At 36.0% G+C, this 15,037-nt stretch overlaps 1 protein-coding gene and 1 long non-coding RNA gene across 4 annotated transcripts in view; one reads left to right on the top strand and one right to left on the bottom strand.

The window, feature by feature from the left end:
- Positions 1 to 15,037, bottom strand: part of LOC134792135 (uncharacterized) — a 688,366-nt gene that overhangs the window by 521,173 nt on the left and 152,156 nt on the right. The gene's annotated exons all lie outside the window — the stretch shown is intronic.
- LOC134792130 (atherin) overlaps positions 11,468 to 15,037 on the top strand; it is a 224,564-nt gene continuing 220,994 nt past the window's right edge. For 2 of the 3 annotated variants that reach the window (XM_063763345.1, XM_063763343.1), the window contains exon 1: positions 11,468 to 11,633. The gene's annotated coding sequence lies outside the window, so the exon portion shown is untranslated. Of the gene's footprint in view, positions 11,634 to 12,023; positions 12,108 to 15,037 lie in introns of those variants that run through there. The other variant, XM_063763344.1, reaches the window with a different exon arrangement.

The raw sequence follows: 15,037 nt of genomic DNA, 5'->3' as shown, positions 1-15,037 counted from the left end.
ATATCACTTTTCATGCGTATGTCAAAAGTTTAAAGGGCCATATGTACCTACTGTAAAACTTTGTACGATACACGTGCGAATAGGTAATTCGCTCCTCTTTCCCGCACTTGTATCGTAAATAACTATTCTTAGGTTTGAGATATTTGACACATTTTGTTTATTTTAACACATTTTTATATCACGTCGGTGGCAAACAACCGGTCCGCCTAACTAATGGTAAGCGATCACCGCAGTCTATGGATGCCTACTCCAGGGGAGTTATATGCGCGTTGCGACCCAACGGAAGTATTTTAGGGTTCCGTACCCAAATGTTAAAAACTGGACCCTATTACTAAGACTCTGTTGTCCGTCTGTCCGTCTGACGTCTGTCACCAGGCTGTAACTCATGAACCGTGATAGCTAGACAGCTGAAATTTTCACAGATGATGAGGTATTTCTGTTGCCGTTTGCCGTTATAACAACTAATACTAAAAACAAAATAAAATTAATATTTAAGTGGGGCGCCCATACAACAAACGTTTTTTTAGGGTTCCGTAGCTCAAAATAAAAAAACGGAACCCTTATAGGATCACTCGTGCGTCTGTCTGTCTGTCCGTCTGTCACAGCCCATGCATTTTCTCCAAAAGTACTGGACCAATTAAAAAGTTAAAATTTGGTACACATAATATGTAAATTCATGACCCAAAGACGGACATCTTACGTAGGTACACAAATGAATTTTAATTAAACATGGAGACTACTTTTGGGTGGTAAATGAGAAAATTAAAAAAAAATGTTTGTTAAACTATATCGTGTTACAGTATATCAAATGAAAGAGCTCATTTTGAGAGTCTCAAATATATTTCTTTTGTAATTTTAAAATAAATAGTTTAGAAGTTATTTAAGTAAATAACCAAAAACATTACCCCCCCCCCCCTTTATCTCCGAAACTACTGGGTAAAATTTTGAAAAAAAATTACAAAATTGTTCTTTACCTATAGATGACAGGAAAACCTATTTATTAGGAATATGCAGTCAAGCGTGAGTCGGACTTATTCTAATTACTTACTTTGTTTTTGATCCGACCCCTACGGGTTTTTTAAAGGCAATTCACTCGCATTTCACATATAAAAAATACATTGTTAAAAATTGGGTAATGTAGGTACGGAACCCTAGGAACGCGAGTCCGACTCGCACTTGGCCGGTTTTTTTTGCCGTTTTTTGCGCAATGGTACGGAACCCTTTGTGCGCGAGTCCGATTCGCACTTGGCCGGTTTTTTTAAATTAAGTACCTACAGTTTTACCAATACCAATGAATGCTGACTCCGGGTTGACGGCGGGGTGGATTTCATAATCCTGCGAAAACTTATGGTTCGGTCTTTATAAAAAAAACTAGTAGGTTGTGCGAGTTGCAACTTTTTTATATGTTTTTAAGAACTATTATCTTCATGTTCCTTCAATTACCATCTCCAATAACTTAATAGTTTTTTTTATATAAAATGTTTTATGTGTCTAAAATCATCACCGTCTACCGGAAAAATCTGAACCTTATTGTTTGCAGTGAAAATTATAGCATACCTATCGTACGATTGCGATTTTTCTTTTACTTATATCTTTTCCATGTTGTTGTTTAACACATGGGAAAATATGCAATAATTCCTTCACCGAGAAAGTACATTTAAAAATATTTAAAATTTCGTCACGAATATTCGTCAACACCGTCATGGTAATGTCAATGTGAGCTTATCTCCGTGTATGAACAACGAAATACCGCTAAAGGTCCTTGCCCTATTTTTCACTTTAATATAGAATGCCAAAAATGATTTCACTATAAAGTCACATCATTGAATCGTGAGAAATATTACGAACAAATTTGTAAAACGTAGTTTGTCACAACAGAGCATCATCACCGTTATGCTTTGGTTTAAAAAAGTTACAAATGATATATTAGAAATAATTATTGAAATGAATGGCAAACTACATGAAGTTTATTGTGTAGCATAGACATTAACTACTATTATTCGTATTCTAGAAATAAAAACAAGAAACTCTCAAATCGTCAACACCATACCCATCATCACCGGGAAAAAATGACGACCGGTGATGATTTCATGTGTATGGTGATGACGGTTCTCAGAAACTTTTCTAGTTATTTTGCTATAATTCATTATGAAATTAAGCTGTATGTTTGAAAAACTTTCTCTATGTCTTCTAACACTATATGTGACGTTCCACGGGAAAAGGTACCTTATGAGGGTTTCTAGTTTCGGAGATATGAAATGTTTTGTAAAGAGGTGAAAAAATGCTCAATTTTTTTTTATTGTGTGATCTGAAACCTTAATGCGTAACGTTTGTTTACCTGTTATTTTTATTTTTGTTATAAGTTAGTTATAAGCCTAGTAATGTCGTCTCAGAGTTTAGTAGAAAAGGTACCTTATGGAAAAAAGATTGAAAAATCCCAAAAAAACTAGTCAATACGGGAAAAGAAGTTTGGTAGAGAACTGTATTAGCATTCTGCAAAACTAATTTGATAATTTCAGTTCTGGTTGGGGCGCCTCGCAAATATTATAACCGTACATCGACCGACATCACAAATCCAAGTAGCCTGCTATTATACCAAAGTTACTCTCGTCAAGTCTTTCTTAACTAGAATAATCTTCATTTGGTTTGGTCGCATGCAGTAAATCAGCCATTGGTTTGCTGAAAAATGCCAATACCCGACGCATTACCTTATGGAATATCTGAGGTCATTGAACCTCAATGCCGCTTATCTTCAATAGCAACCGAAATATATTATTGATAAGAAATAGACGATTTATACCATCTTAACCCCAAAATATTATTAGTTTATCCTAACTGTTCCATCATCATCATGCCTCATCATGTAACTTAATCACAAGGTACCTTTTCATTACATACAAATTATTGGTCTTTTTTAAGATTATTATGACGAAGAACTAATTAAATTTGGGGCAGTTTAATGTAAATTAATATTTTCTATTCATAAAAGATAAACTGTAATATGATTGATATTTTGTAGTGATGTATTATTAGATTTATTTCCATAAGGTACCTTTTCGTAAATGTATGGAGCAAATACTGTTATTGTTATGTAAGTTTAAAGTGGCATAAGGGGTTAAATATAGTATTTAGTTGGGGTTTTAGGATTTATTTCATTTGAATGACAGAATTTCTTTCATATGTGCTCAGAAAAATTGATTGTGTGTCACATTAAAAGTAAAAATATTGAATTTTGTGATTTTATATGAAAGAGTCAGAAAATACATTTTCACCTCTAAATCGGTATTGTTTTTTGCCTAAACTGTCTGTCAGTGTCGTTTTCTAATAGATAAAATTTAAATCTTGAGAGCTCATTGCAATCAATCGTGAAAATGAAATAAAACTTTATTTTCAAGAGATTGGTTAGTATACACATAAATCAGTCGATATCAAAAGTTTCTATTTGCATTACAGAACAAGTCGCAATATTTTTTTAATCTCAGATATATAAGGTATTATTATTTGTAGTCAACTATGTAACTTACTTCAGGAACATAGTTTTTTAGGCGGCTAAACTTAAAACTTCTCTATCGTAAAGTTGCTAATTTCACAACATTATTTTCAAAAAATCATATCTCTGTAACTACGCAACCTAGAAGGTTGATCTTTTGTGTTATCGATAGCTTATTTATTGTAGATTACTGGGGTATGCATAACTCCATACCCGCCATAAGGTACCTTTGACCGTGGGACGTCACATATAATGTCTACCTTATAAATGTAGAATAAATGTAGAAGAAGATATGACTATTTTTTTCACACTAGAGGATGGTTAGTTTTAAATAACATTTTGACTGAAGTAGGCAAAATTTAGGTCACTTAGAACTTAGAACATACAAATGTTTATTTTTTATTATCTAATAATGTAAATCGTGCAACTTAGAGTCTGTAATTGCATGTTAGTCGTGTTAAAACAAAGTATTTAAACAAGCAACATATATTAAGTTTTAAGCGACCATAGGCTACGGTACTGGCTCACTATCGTAATGGCCTTATGTTTTTTGATAATATTATATTAATTGATGTATATAATTACAGCAATTAATAATTATACCATTGGGTAGTCACCGGACCCAATACCTAACATTTTGTAACTTATGACATGCATTACAAGTAGGGGTCTTGCAACTTATAAAACACTGATTATATATTAATGTTTAGCTATTAAACAATATATATATGGATTTAAATCATTATAGCTATTTTTAAAGTTAATTTATAAAACAACAAAAATACAAACTTATGCAATGAATCAAATTATCAAAAAAAAGTAATATATCATAAAAATTAAGCTCACTGGTAAGCCAACAATTTTATAATATGATATAAATACCAAATTATGCAGTAGATAAAAGAAGATGCGGGTTTAAACTGATAATAAGAGTACAATATTGTTAATATGATTTAACATTGAAAAAACCCAAAAAAATAAATGAATACATAAATTGCCTATTTCGGAATATAAATTATTTAAAATTATACAATAAAAATACTTGTTATATATTTATTTATATGAATAAAATGTTTTTTTTTATAATTTTCTAAAAATAATTTATGTAGCTAGTCTTATGTTCAAAAACATGTTATTTGTAATGTTTATTAAAGTTCTAAAGCCTTACAATTAAAAAAAGTTTTTGTTTTTTTAATTCATTTTTAATACATATATAAATTAGTTCCCAAATCGTCATTACCGTACATGCAGTGTCATTACCGTCTATAAAAGAGTCATTACCATACCATGATTGTCATCACCATCTTGCGTTTTTATTTTCCGAAAGCGATAACTTCAAATATAAGCCACAAATGATTGTATAAATACCATAAATATCCTCAATATACAGCCCCCTATTACTTTACCCAGCTAGAATCGTGTTAAATTAAACATTAAAAAAAAATATTTTTTGTATGGTGAAATTTTTGGTGATGAAATCCACCCGGCGATAAAATTATTTAACTGTAGCCGCTCCCTTTCACGCCTGTAGCTGAGAGTTCATACATTTGATACTTGCAGTTAGAGTCTGAGCGGAAAGAGAAGAGTCGTTAAATGTATGGGATCCAATACATTCTACGGCTCTTCTCTTTCCGCACTGACTTTTAGTGGCAAATGTATGAACTCGCACTAAACTGTACCTTGACATACAGACATGACTCGCAGTGCTGTGCCACCACGCACGAAGGTTTATTTTCATAGTAATTATAATACTTTTCCCATAGCTTGGGTAGGGTGACAGCTGTCATCTCAATACAATTTAGGGTTTTAATTTTATAAATTGTATGAAGAGGATATCACCGTATCCAAGATATGTGAAAAATAATGTGATAAGAGACTGTGAGTCACTATCTATTTGATACTGACTGTACCTTGACATGACTAAACGCATAAAGGCCTGTTTTCACATTATACGTGGTTTAACCTTCTTCACACTAGGCAAGAACTGAGACACCAGCGCCGTTCGGTTCTCCCACCGGGCCGCCGGACCGTAAGTATACTAGCAAAAAGCAGAGCTTTGTAAAGGCTCGCGGAGTTTTTCTACCGAAACGTACCGGACCGCGACTTTGATCCAATCCGAGGCTTGTTTCATGTTCGATCGAGTGAGTACGTAATAATTCCGTTAAGAACGCAGCTATAAGTGAGAGCAAGAAAGAAATATACTAACCGGACCCCGGTTGCTGTCCGGTACGCCTGTCTGTTACAGCTTTTACTTTGTGCATTAAAAGCGTGTCCAGACGACAAAATCAAATTGCCAATATCATCCTTCCATACGTATACAATTTCATAAGCGCTTATTACATCCTACACGGTTGCCCAGTACTTTTTGTAAGGAAGCCAACTGGCTTTCCTACAGAATGTTGGGTCAGCGACCCAATGTCCTTGAATTTATTTTTGCGTCCACACCACACAATTGAGCGAAAAACTATCCCGTCTGGACACCTACTGGCGGTAATCACGCTGCTCCGCACATAAACACACACACACACACACAGTTCCACTAGGTACAGCCAGGGTTAAGCATCAGCTCTATCTTGGGTACTGCTCTTCTAAGTGCTCATCAAGACGAGTCGGATGACCAAAACAGCGTGTGCCTATGTTGCACCAAACCTGAGTTCCAATAGGTACAGCCAGGGTTCAGCATCAGCTTTATCTTGGGTACTACTCTCCTAAGTGCTCATCAAGACGAGTCGGATGACCAAAACAGCGTGTGCCTATGTTGCACCAAACCTGAGTTCCAATAGGTACAGCCAGGGTTCAGCATCAGCTTTATCTTGGGTACTACTCTCCTAAGTGCTCATCAAGACGAGTCGGATGATCAAAACAGCGTGTGCCTATATTGCAACAAACCTGAGTTCCACTAGGTACTGCCAGTGTTCAGCATCAGCTCTATCTTGGGTACTGATGGTCTCCCAAGTGCTCATCATGACGAGTTACATGACCAAAACAGCGTGTGCCGATGTTGCACCAAACCTGAGTTCCAATAGGTACAGCCAGGGTTCAACATCAGCTTTATCTTGGGTACTACTCTCCTAAGTGCTCATCAAGACGAGTCGGATGAGCAAAACAGCGTGTGCCTATGTTGTTAAAACCCGAGCTCTACTAGGTACTGTCAGGGTTCAGCATCAGCTATCTTGGGTACTGGTCTACCCAGTGATCATCATGACGAGTGGGATATCCAAAACAGCGTGTTTCTATATATGTTGCACCAAACCCGAGCTCCACTATGTACTACCAGGGTTCAGCATCAGCTCTATCTTGGGTACTATATACTCTCCTAAGTGCTCATCACGATGAGTCGGATGACCAAAACGTAATGTGCCTTTGTTGCCCCAAACCTGAGTTCCACTTGGTACTGCCACGGTTCTGGGTCATTTTGTTGAACTTCACGCCGACATTGCAATTGGCGTGCAGTCGGCGTGCAGTTCCTATACAAGTTGCAGTCGGGTTGTAGTCCGTTTGTATCGGCCCTAAGCCCTAAATCACTAAGTTTGTATTAATATGCTTATCTTTATTTATAATTTTAGCAGTTCCAAGCAATAGTAACACTAAAACTGTTTCTCGAACTGAAAATACCCGATTTAAGTTTGCTAACATGACCGATTAGTTCATCAGCGTCACAAAACATACGAGTAAATTGACCTCCGCGGTGAATATACAGCAAAATTGATTGTTCTAGTAGGTATTCACAGAAACTTAATTGCTAAATTAGGAATCAAACCAAGGGAAGCGAAGTGGGTCTGAATCCAAATTTTTAATCCACTTTAGCATTCATCGTTGATAATGGCGTAAACGCCATCTGTCAGAAAAACAAATAATTACTTAACATTAGCACGAATGTTAATTTCATCACTTCTCCAACAGATGGCGTTAGTAGTAATACAAAGTGTTAGTCCCTTATTTTATTGTTTTAAGTTAATAAAATGATATTTTTATGTTTGATAACACATCTAGACATGAATTTGGATTACTATGTTAAATCTCAAACCTAACAGTGCAGTAGTTTTTCCGTAAAGTGTACCACAAGAATGCATAGATTGTCGAATAGTGATAGGGCTCGCTTCGCTCGCCCTAATTACAATCCCACCTTCGTCACTGGACACTGCATTCTCCTGCCAGCATGAGTTGCATTCTCGCGCGCGAGTCCAAACTTGAAGTCGCGCTAGATGTATGGAGTCGCGCGCGAGAACGCAACTCATGCTAGACCGGCAGCTAAGCGGTCGCGGCTGCCGCTCTCTCATTGGCTTTACTAGTCATAATGCGGAAGTGCCGCACTCTTGTGGACGCTGTTCAAACCATCATTTTATTAATATTACAGGCCGATGATGATGATGATGATAATTTATTACTATTAGGTATGAAATCGTATGAAAATTTATTACTATATTAATAAATTTTCATACGATTTCATACCTCACCGGTCAAACAAGTCAGTAGAAGAAGGCACGAAATTAGATTTTTCTATGGGACGATAACTCTTCGCGCCTACAATTTTTAAATTTGCCGCTCTTTTCTACTGACGGAAATGGCTTGACCGAGTTTATCATACTAACGCTGGCTTGCATCAGATCAAATTATACCTAGATATCGATGTGTACACTGAGCTTTATGCTGCACAGTATCGAGGTTTCATTCATAGACAAATATTTTTTTGTCTTTTAAAAGAAGATGATTAATACGTTTCAGATTATTGTACAAAAAGTTGTGACAAAAGATTTTTAATAGGTAAATGTTATTAAATTGTAATTTTTAGTGATCACCGAGACCGAGACAAGTAAGTTTAATGGACGGAATTTTTATGAATTTACTTTATTTACTGTGATATCAAATGTTCAAGGCGAACAGTAAAATATCGGCGTTCTTAGCTAATCTTAATTTTTGGTGGACATTCAAAACAATGGGAAAAAAAGATTTCCGGCGATGCTTTGTGTGTCTCCGTAATGTTCTGGTTTTATTGATAGTTCTCGCACTGATAGCCGTGTATGAAATAAAATCTATTCGACATCAGGAGCTATCAAACATTATTCGATCAAGCAAAATGGAACAACTATTTGTTCCCGATAAGGTATCAACCAGAATATTGAATATATCTGAAATAAAAGCAATCGTTCTAGATCGTAATAAAAAGCAAACGATACTTAATGAAGATATCTACGGTCCGATTAAACAAGACACTGTCATTCTAGTGATTTTTGTGCAGAAATCTACAATAAATTTGAAGTTTATGATCATGTCGCTATCACAAGTAACAGGAATACAGGAAACACTTATAGTATTCTCTCATTTACGTTACGATGAAAATGTTGATTACTTAATTAAGGCAATCGACTTTTGCCGTGTCATGCAAATCTATTTTCCATATTCGTTGCAACTATATCCGGCCGAATTCCCTGGTTATACGCCAGGTGATTGCGCCCATGATCAGAGCTTGAGCACAGCAGAATATTTGAAGTGCACTGGAGCTTCGAGCCCGGATATGCATGGTCGGTTCCGCAACCCAGTCGACGCTGAGAAAAAACACTACTGGTGGTGGACAGCTAACCACGTATTTGAAAACTTAAAGACTATTAGCAACCATGACGGTATTGTCGTATTTATAGAAAATGATTACATTTTTATAGACGATTTTCTCTACATGACTCTCCTTATGAAAAAGATTGCAAGCACAATACCTGGATGCGAATTTTTGTCACTGGCGGCTACTGAGCCTTCTAATAACGATCAGACCACGGTAGAAGTAATGGCTTGGGACCCTAGCCTTCATTCGGGTGTCTTAGCGTTCGATCTCTCCGCGTGGAATAGCATTGTGTCCCATTATGACTTATTTTGTGATATAGATGATTACTCGTGGGCCGAATCTCTGTCGTACTTGTCTTTGAATCGCATAGACGGCGACAAGTACAGAGTGATGTCGAGTAAGTTTTCCCGAGCGTATAAATCCGACAAGTGCATAGTCTTTGGAGCCTTCATAGAGTGTGACGTCCAGACAGGCGTTCATCAGATTTATAATTTACAAGACCGGGTCAGCAGTCATTTGTTCCCGACGTATCTCGAGCTGTTCGTGGATATTGAGTTTGAGGATCAGTTCACGAGCTTCGATTACGTGGACGTAAACGGTGGTTGGAGCGATCCGAGAGACAAAGATTTTTGCAGAAATCTGACCGTTTTTAAGATCAAGAAGGAAATATTGCGAATGCATCACCAATTTGACGGTGTTCTGGAATAAATGTTTATTTTTGAAGGGGCAGTTTCATTAATTGTCCATTAATGAGAACGGTAAGGGGCAGTGGTGAAGTGCTAAGCTAAGCATGACAAAGTGTGACGAGGGTTAAAGAGACGACTTCATTAAAATCTGATGCCTTTGAAACATGCGACACAAGTAGTAGATAGAGCATAGTCAATTTAGCTTGACGCTGACGAAACTTCAAAGTGATTTAACGATTAGATTGCAGTTTTTTTTTATAAGAACATGCCTAGGTAAGTTGCACCAGTTGAATACCTAAATACTATATAGTAAGTACTTAATAAATTAATCCCCCTTGGACAGTCGGGTAAAAGCAATGAGTAGGTAGGTAGTTTTTGAAGTAAAAAGATATGACACTATTCAAATGTGTAGATATGGTTAGGTCTAATAAAGAGATATAGGTATGCCTCCCTATCTCCAAGTCCTTATAAATACAACTAACTTTATTCCCGGACTTAATTTAAACTAAGGCACCAACACGAAAATTATATATTATTAAACTTACACCTAGTTAGTAAAAATAAAGCTTTATTAATCACTCTCTTGAGAAAAAAATGTGAACAGTGTGAGTGTTTGCACAGCTAACCTCGTTCGCGTGGCGGCCCGCTTGGGAGTTCCGTGAGCGTTTTGCAGAAGTATTTAATTTTTTATCACACCGTCCTCCGCAGTTTACACAAAAAATATGGGCTTTATATTTGCACCGTTTTTTTGTTATCTAACAATTTTTACGTACCTACTTATCTATGTAGGTAAGTAACTACGTAAAATATTGGGCAAATTAAAAAAGGGTTGTTTAAAACTCATCTTAACAGAAAATATAGTTTATTAACTAGTGTATTAGCACAGAATAACTAATAGTACTACCGTATTAGGGAGTGACCAGAGTACGTTGTATTTTGCGTATCACGGACTAACGAATTCTGGTAAGTTTGGAACTTGGAAGGTATCTATTAATTTTTTTATATTTTGTCACCAAAAAACACAAGCTTGCTTTAGATTCCATTGTTTCAGCGCTGCGGGGTGTTATATACTTACACCAAGCTGCAAAAGTAGATGGCCACTTTATGAATCAATTCCATTTATAATATGTCCATGCAATTTTGCAGCTGGCTGTACTTCCTTTCCAAATTTAAATATGAAAGCGTATGCAACGGAAGCCACGGTTGATGCTAAGGTTGGTCCAAAGCTGCGGAGATGAGTGCTCCCTCCACGCCTCCGGCTTTTCACTAACATTTCCTGATTCAGTTTTAAAAACTAGTTTTTTTAATATATGATGTGTTGTATTGTATTTACAATGCATGTGATCAATTAATTCAGCAGTTAAATTTCGTTGAGTGATTTTTATTGAATTTATAATATTTCTCTGATAGGGTAGGACACAACACAACCACAAACAACTCATCTATATTATAACTATATAATTTGTTAACCCATGAAACTGTTTAACTTTATTTTTCCTAGGTTCTATTCTGAAGGAAAATGCAACAACAAGTTTATATTAAACTTACATTGCCATTTGCTATTTATAAAATAGAGAAAAGTGCGGGTACCTAAAAGTTTTCCCTTCATACTTCATAGGCACACTGTTAAGGGTGCTATTGAGGTGTCTAAGCCATGTATAAAAGAGTATGTGTTTGCAGAGGTCGGGAGGTGTACATGGTTTCAACAGTCAGCCGAGGAGCTGATTAGTTGACAATGCAAAATTAAGTCTGAGACAAAGAGGATGACAGTGTGTGGGAAGGCGCGTGGCGGCCGGCGCGGGGGGCGACTTGCGCGCGCACCCTCGCCCGGCCGCGAGCAACAGTCTGCTCGCGTGAAGCTCGCGGCACGCCAGACGACCACGCGTAACCATGACCCATGGTAAGCACCATACCATCATAAACCTCACGAAAACCCCGCGAACGACTAAACGCGCTCAGACCCACCCGTATTGTTGACATAAACGCGGTGCCATCGCACTTTTCTGTGATGATTTGGAACTTATTTTCATTATTTATTTACGCTGCGCTAGAGATACGGAAAGGACTAATTCGACGTTAATATATGATTTAAATTCTTCATGTCGGATGATAATTATAAAAAATGGATTTCAATGACGTCAATTAGATACAATTTGAGTACTAAATTACTCTTTTCGTTGGTGTGTAAGTTTATCACAAGTTTTCACTATTTTAATAATGAGAAAGATCATTTAAAAATAATGTTAATTAAAAATCTAAATATTTGGAGTCAATGTGAATTTTAACTTAAGGCCAAAATCATTAGCTACGGATTTGAAATCGCTACATGAGCATCTGCGTGGCGAAATAATTATCAGTAGCAAGACAATGTTTGGTGAGTACTTAGTCAATTAATTTCAATTAGATAACTATGATTTTTTTCTTATATGTAGGTATGTACCTATATTAATTATTAGACGAGGTCAGATGTACGGTTTGATGGTAACTGTAGGTTTGAGTACCTACAATAATTAGTATTACAATATTTCAAAGATGTCACGTTTGGTATCCTTAAATTAATAAAGCCTTATTAAATTAAGTAATCTTATAGCAGATATAGGTAATTGTAATTTGTAATTTATTTGCTACAATCATGGTTAACACAGATGTTACATCGAAATATTAGTCCAGCACAATTCTGCCGACTTACGGGATATCAGTTAGTACGTTAGTTATACCCCTTCACCCACGCTTGCCCCTCTACCTAGGAATAATGATTAATGTCTGGGCAGAGGTAATGAAAACGTAGCGTTGAATCCGACAGCCTCAGTATATCCTGAACAAGCTTGTTGGGATCAATCTCTGTTACGTTAGGGAAGCTAAAATGATATACTAGTTCAGTGCATATTATTCGATACACGGCTTTCTAGAAATTATGGGGCTACTAGGAACTATACGAGTTGTACAGTCAGGATCAAAAGTAACTGATCAGACTACGTGTCAAAAGTAGGTATCTATTAATCTTAAATAGCTGAAAAAAAAGATAGAAGTCCTTGAATGTAGAACAATTAGACTGTGATGTGAGGGATACTTTTGAAGAGAACTACATCTCTATTTGGAAAATAATTCCAGGATTGTAGGTAACTGGGTAGATATTTTTGGAACGTTGCTTCATCCGCTACTATTGATGCTGACTGTTCATTTCGAGTTTGGATTTTTAATAAGGTATTGTCACAGTCGGAACTAAAATACTAGGTATTACTTTAAATACCTATACAACATTTGTTTCAAATGCAACGACGGGAAAATTATTTATTTAGAAAATTATATTATGTTAGGTACATAATATTCATAATTCTCTAAATTTCAAATAGTAAATAGGGCACTCCACTTGCCCAGTGTTTTGGTTATCCCACGTGATGCAGAAGGCCTTGTGCTTTGAATCTTTTATATCTAAATTAATCATACAGCTGAGTAGCAAATGGGTATATTTCAATTTACATCATTCTACAACCTATATTATGAATGTTAATTAATTGTTAATTTTATAAATATCAAAATTAGCTTCTTACCTAATTCCCTACAGACCTTACAGTTAAGCATCTTTTGAAGTTTGATATGCCATCTTTCGGTTGGCATCGGTCGTAGTTTTTGTAGGTAGGAAGAAACAGTAGGTAGGTATAGTTTTTCACAGAGTTCAAATCAAAATTATTTGATAACGAGTGAAAAATGCTTTACCATGCAGCTATCTCAATTTGGTTTTATTTTTATTTTTGAGTGACTAATTTTATTTAAATGTTTAAAAGATATCTAAAACCTACATTTAAATACTCGAAAATTTAACTCAACCTCAACTAACCTATCAATATGCTACCACAGACCTGCTATATCCTTAATCTACGAGAGTAAATAAAACAGAGCATTGTGTTTTGATTGCTGTAGTACCACTTTTATTCCACAGCCTGATAGGGTGCGGTGCGGTTATTCAAACAGAATCGCTCTACCGCAGCACACCTGTATGACCTGTATCTCACTAGTGATGTGCCGGTCCTGGAATTTAAATTTATCCTGACAAATTTATTTCGTCAGACTGTTCTTAGACAATGACAAGGTGTCACCATAAACGCAACTTTCTGTGAAATATGGCATTTTTAATGGCACTTTTACACTTTGTTCTGTCAATATTGGTGCAGAGTTACCTTATCAGATTGGAAGGACGCTTGACTTAAACCCGTTGACCGACAGGTTTAAATTTCGACTTCACCAAAATGTCGTGAGTGTGCCCTGGATGACCCTAGTGACTGACCCTTTGTCAGCCTAATCTAATCTTTCTTTGAAGATACCTAGATCGTATTGATCAGAGAACAATTTTCAATAAAAAAATCTTAAATTCTTTTGTATTTTTTACCACCATTTTCGTTGATTTTAATTCGAGTTATCCTCAAAAGAATTTTCTAGATTTTTTTAAAGAATATTCCCAATGTTCTCAGAAATATTTTTGTAGGGCTAATTACCAAAAAATGTACAATATTGTTCTCAAAATATGATTTTTATCGCCGTAGGATTTAAATAAAAATTTTAGGTTATGTGCTAGCAAAATCTGTCATGTTTGTTATGTAGGTACATTTGCCATTTTTATTGAACTCCGGTAGATATACTTATTTACATACATACTAACATTGGAAGTTAAATAAAAGCTGACTGTTTCTAAGGTAGGTACATCACTATGCTGAATGTCAATTTTAGCGCATTGCGTTTATTTTGCGACGAAATTGCTATTTCCTTTTACTGAAATAAAAATAAATTGGTACTTTTCCATCGAAACATAAAAGAAAAGTCTCGCAATTCTCGCACCTGTACTTAATGTATTGTTTTGGCGTCAGAGTAGGAAGCGATTTTACTACTACAGTGGAACCTCGCTAACACGAAATAAAATGGTAGGTATGGAAAATAATTCCAGGATGGGATTTTATTCACAAGAGTGACAAAGTAATTACTTAAATAAATAAAAGGGACATCTTACACAGAACGACGTAGCCCGAAACAAACTAAGCAAACCTTAATTTAAAACAAGTTTTGGGTTGTTTAAGCATGGCTGGTGGGATGGGTTTTTAGGGTTCCGTACCCAAAAGGTAAAACGGGACCCTATTACTAAGACTTCGCTGTCCGTCCGTCTGTCACCAGGCTGTATCTCACGAACCGTGATAGCTAGACAGTTGAAATTTTCACAGATGATGTATTTCTGTTGCCGCTATAACAACAAATACTAAAAACAGAATAAAATAAAGATTTAAATGGGGCTCCCATACAACAAACGTGATTTTT

The sequence above is a fragment of the Cydia splendana genome, chromosome 7 (genome assembly GCF_910591565.1).
Source record: "Cydia splendana chromosome 7, ilCydSple1.2, whole genome shotgun sequence".
Taxonomy (NCBI): Eukaryota; Metazoa; Arthropoda; class Insecta; order Lepidoptera; family Tortricidae; genus Cydia; species Cydia splendana.
The sequence above is the reverse complement of the archived record's forward strand: the minus strand, read 5'-3'. Positions and strand labels throughout refer to the sequence as shown.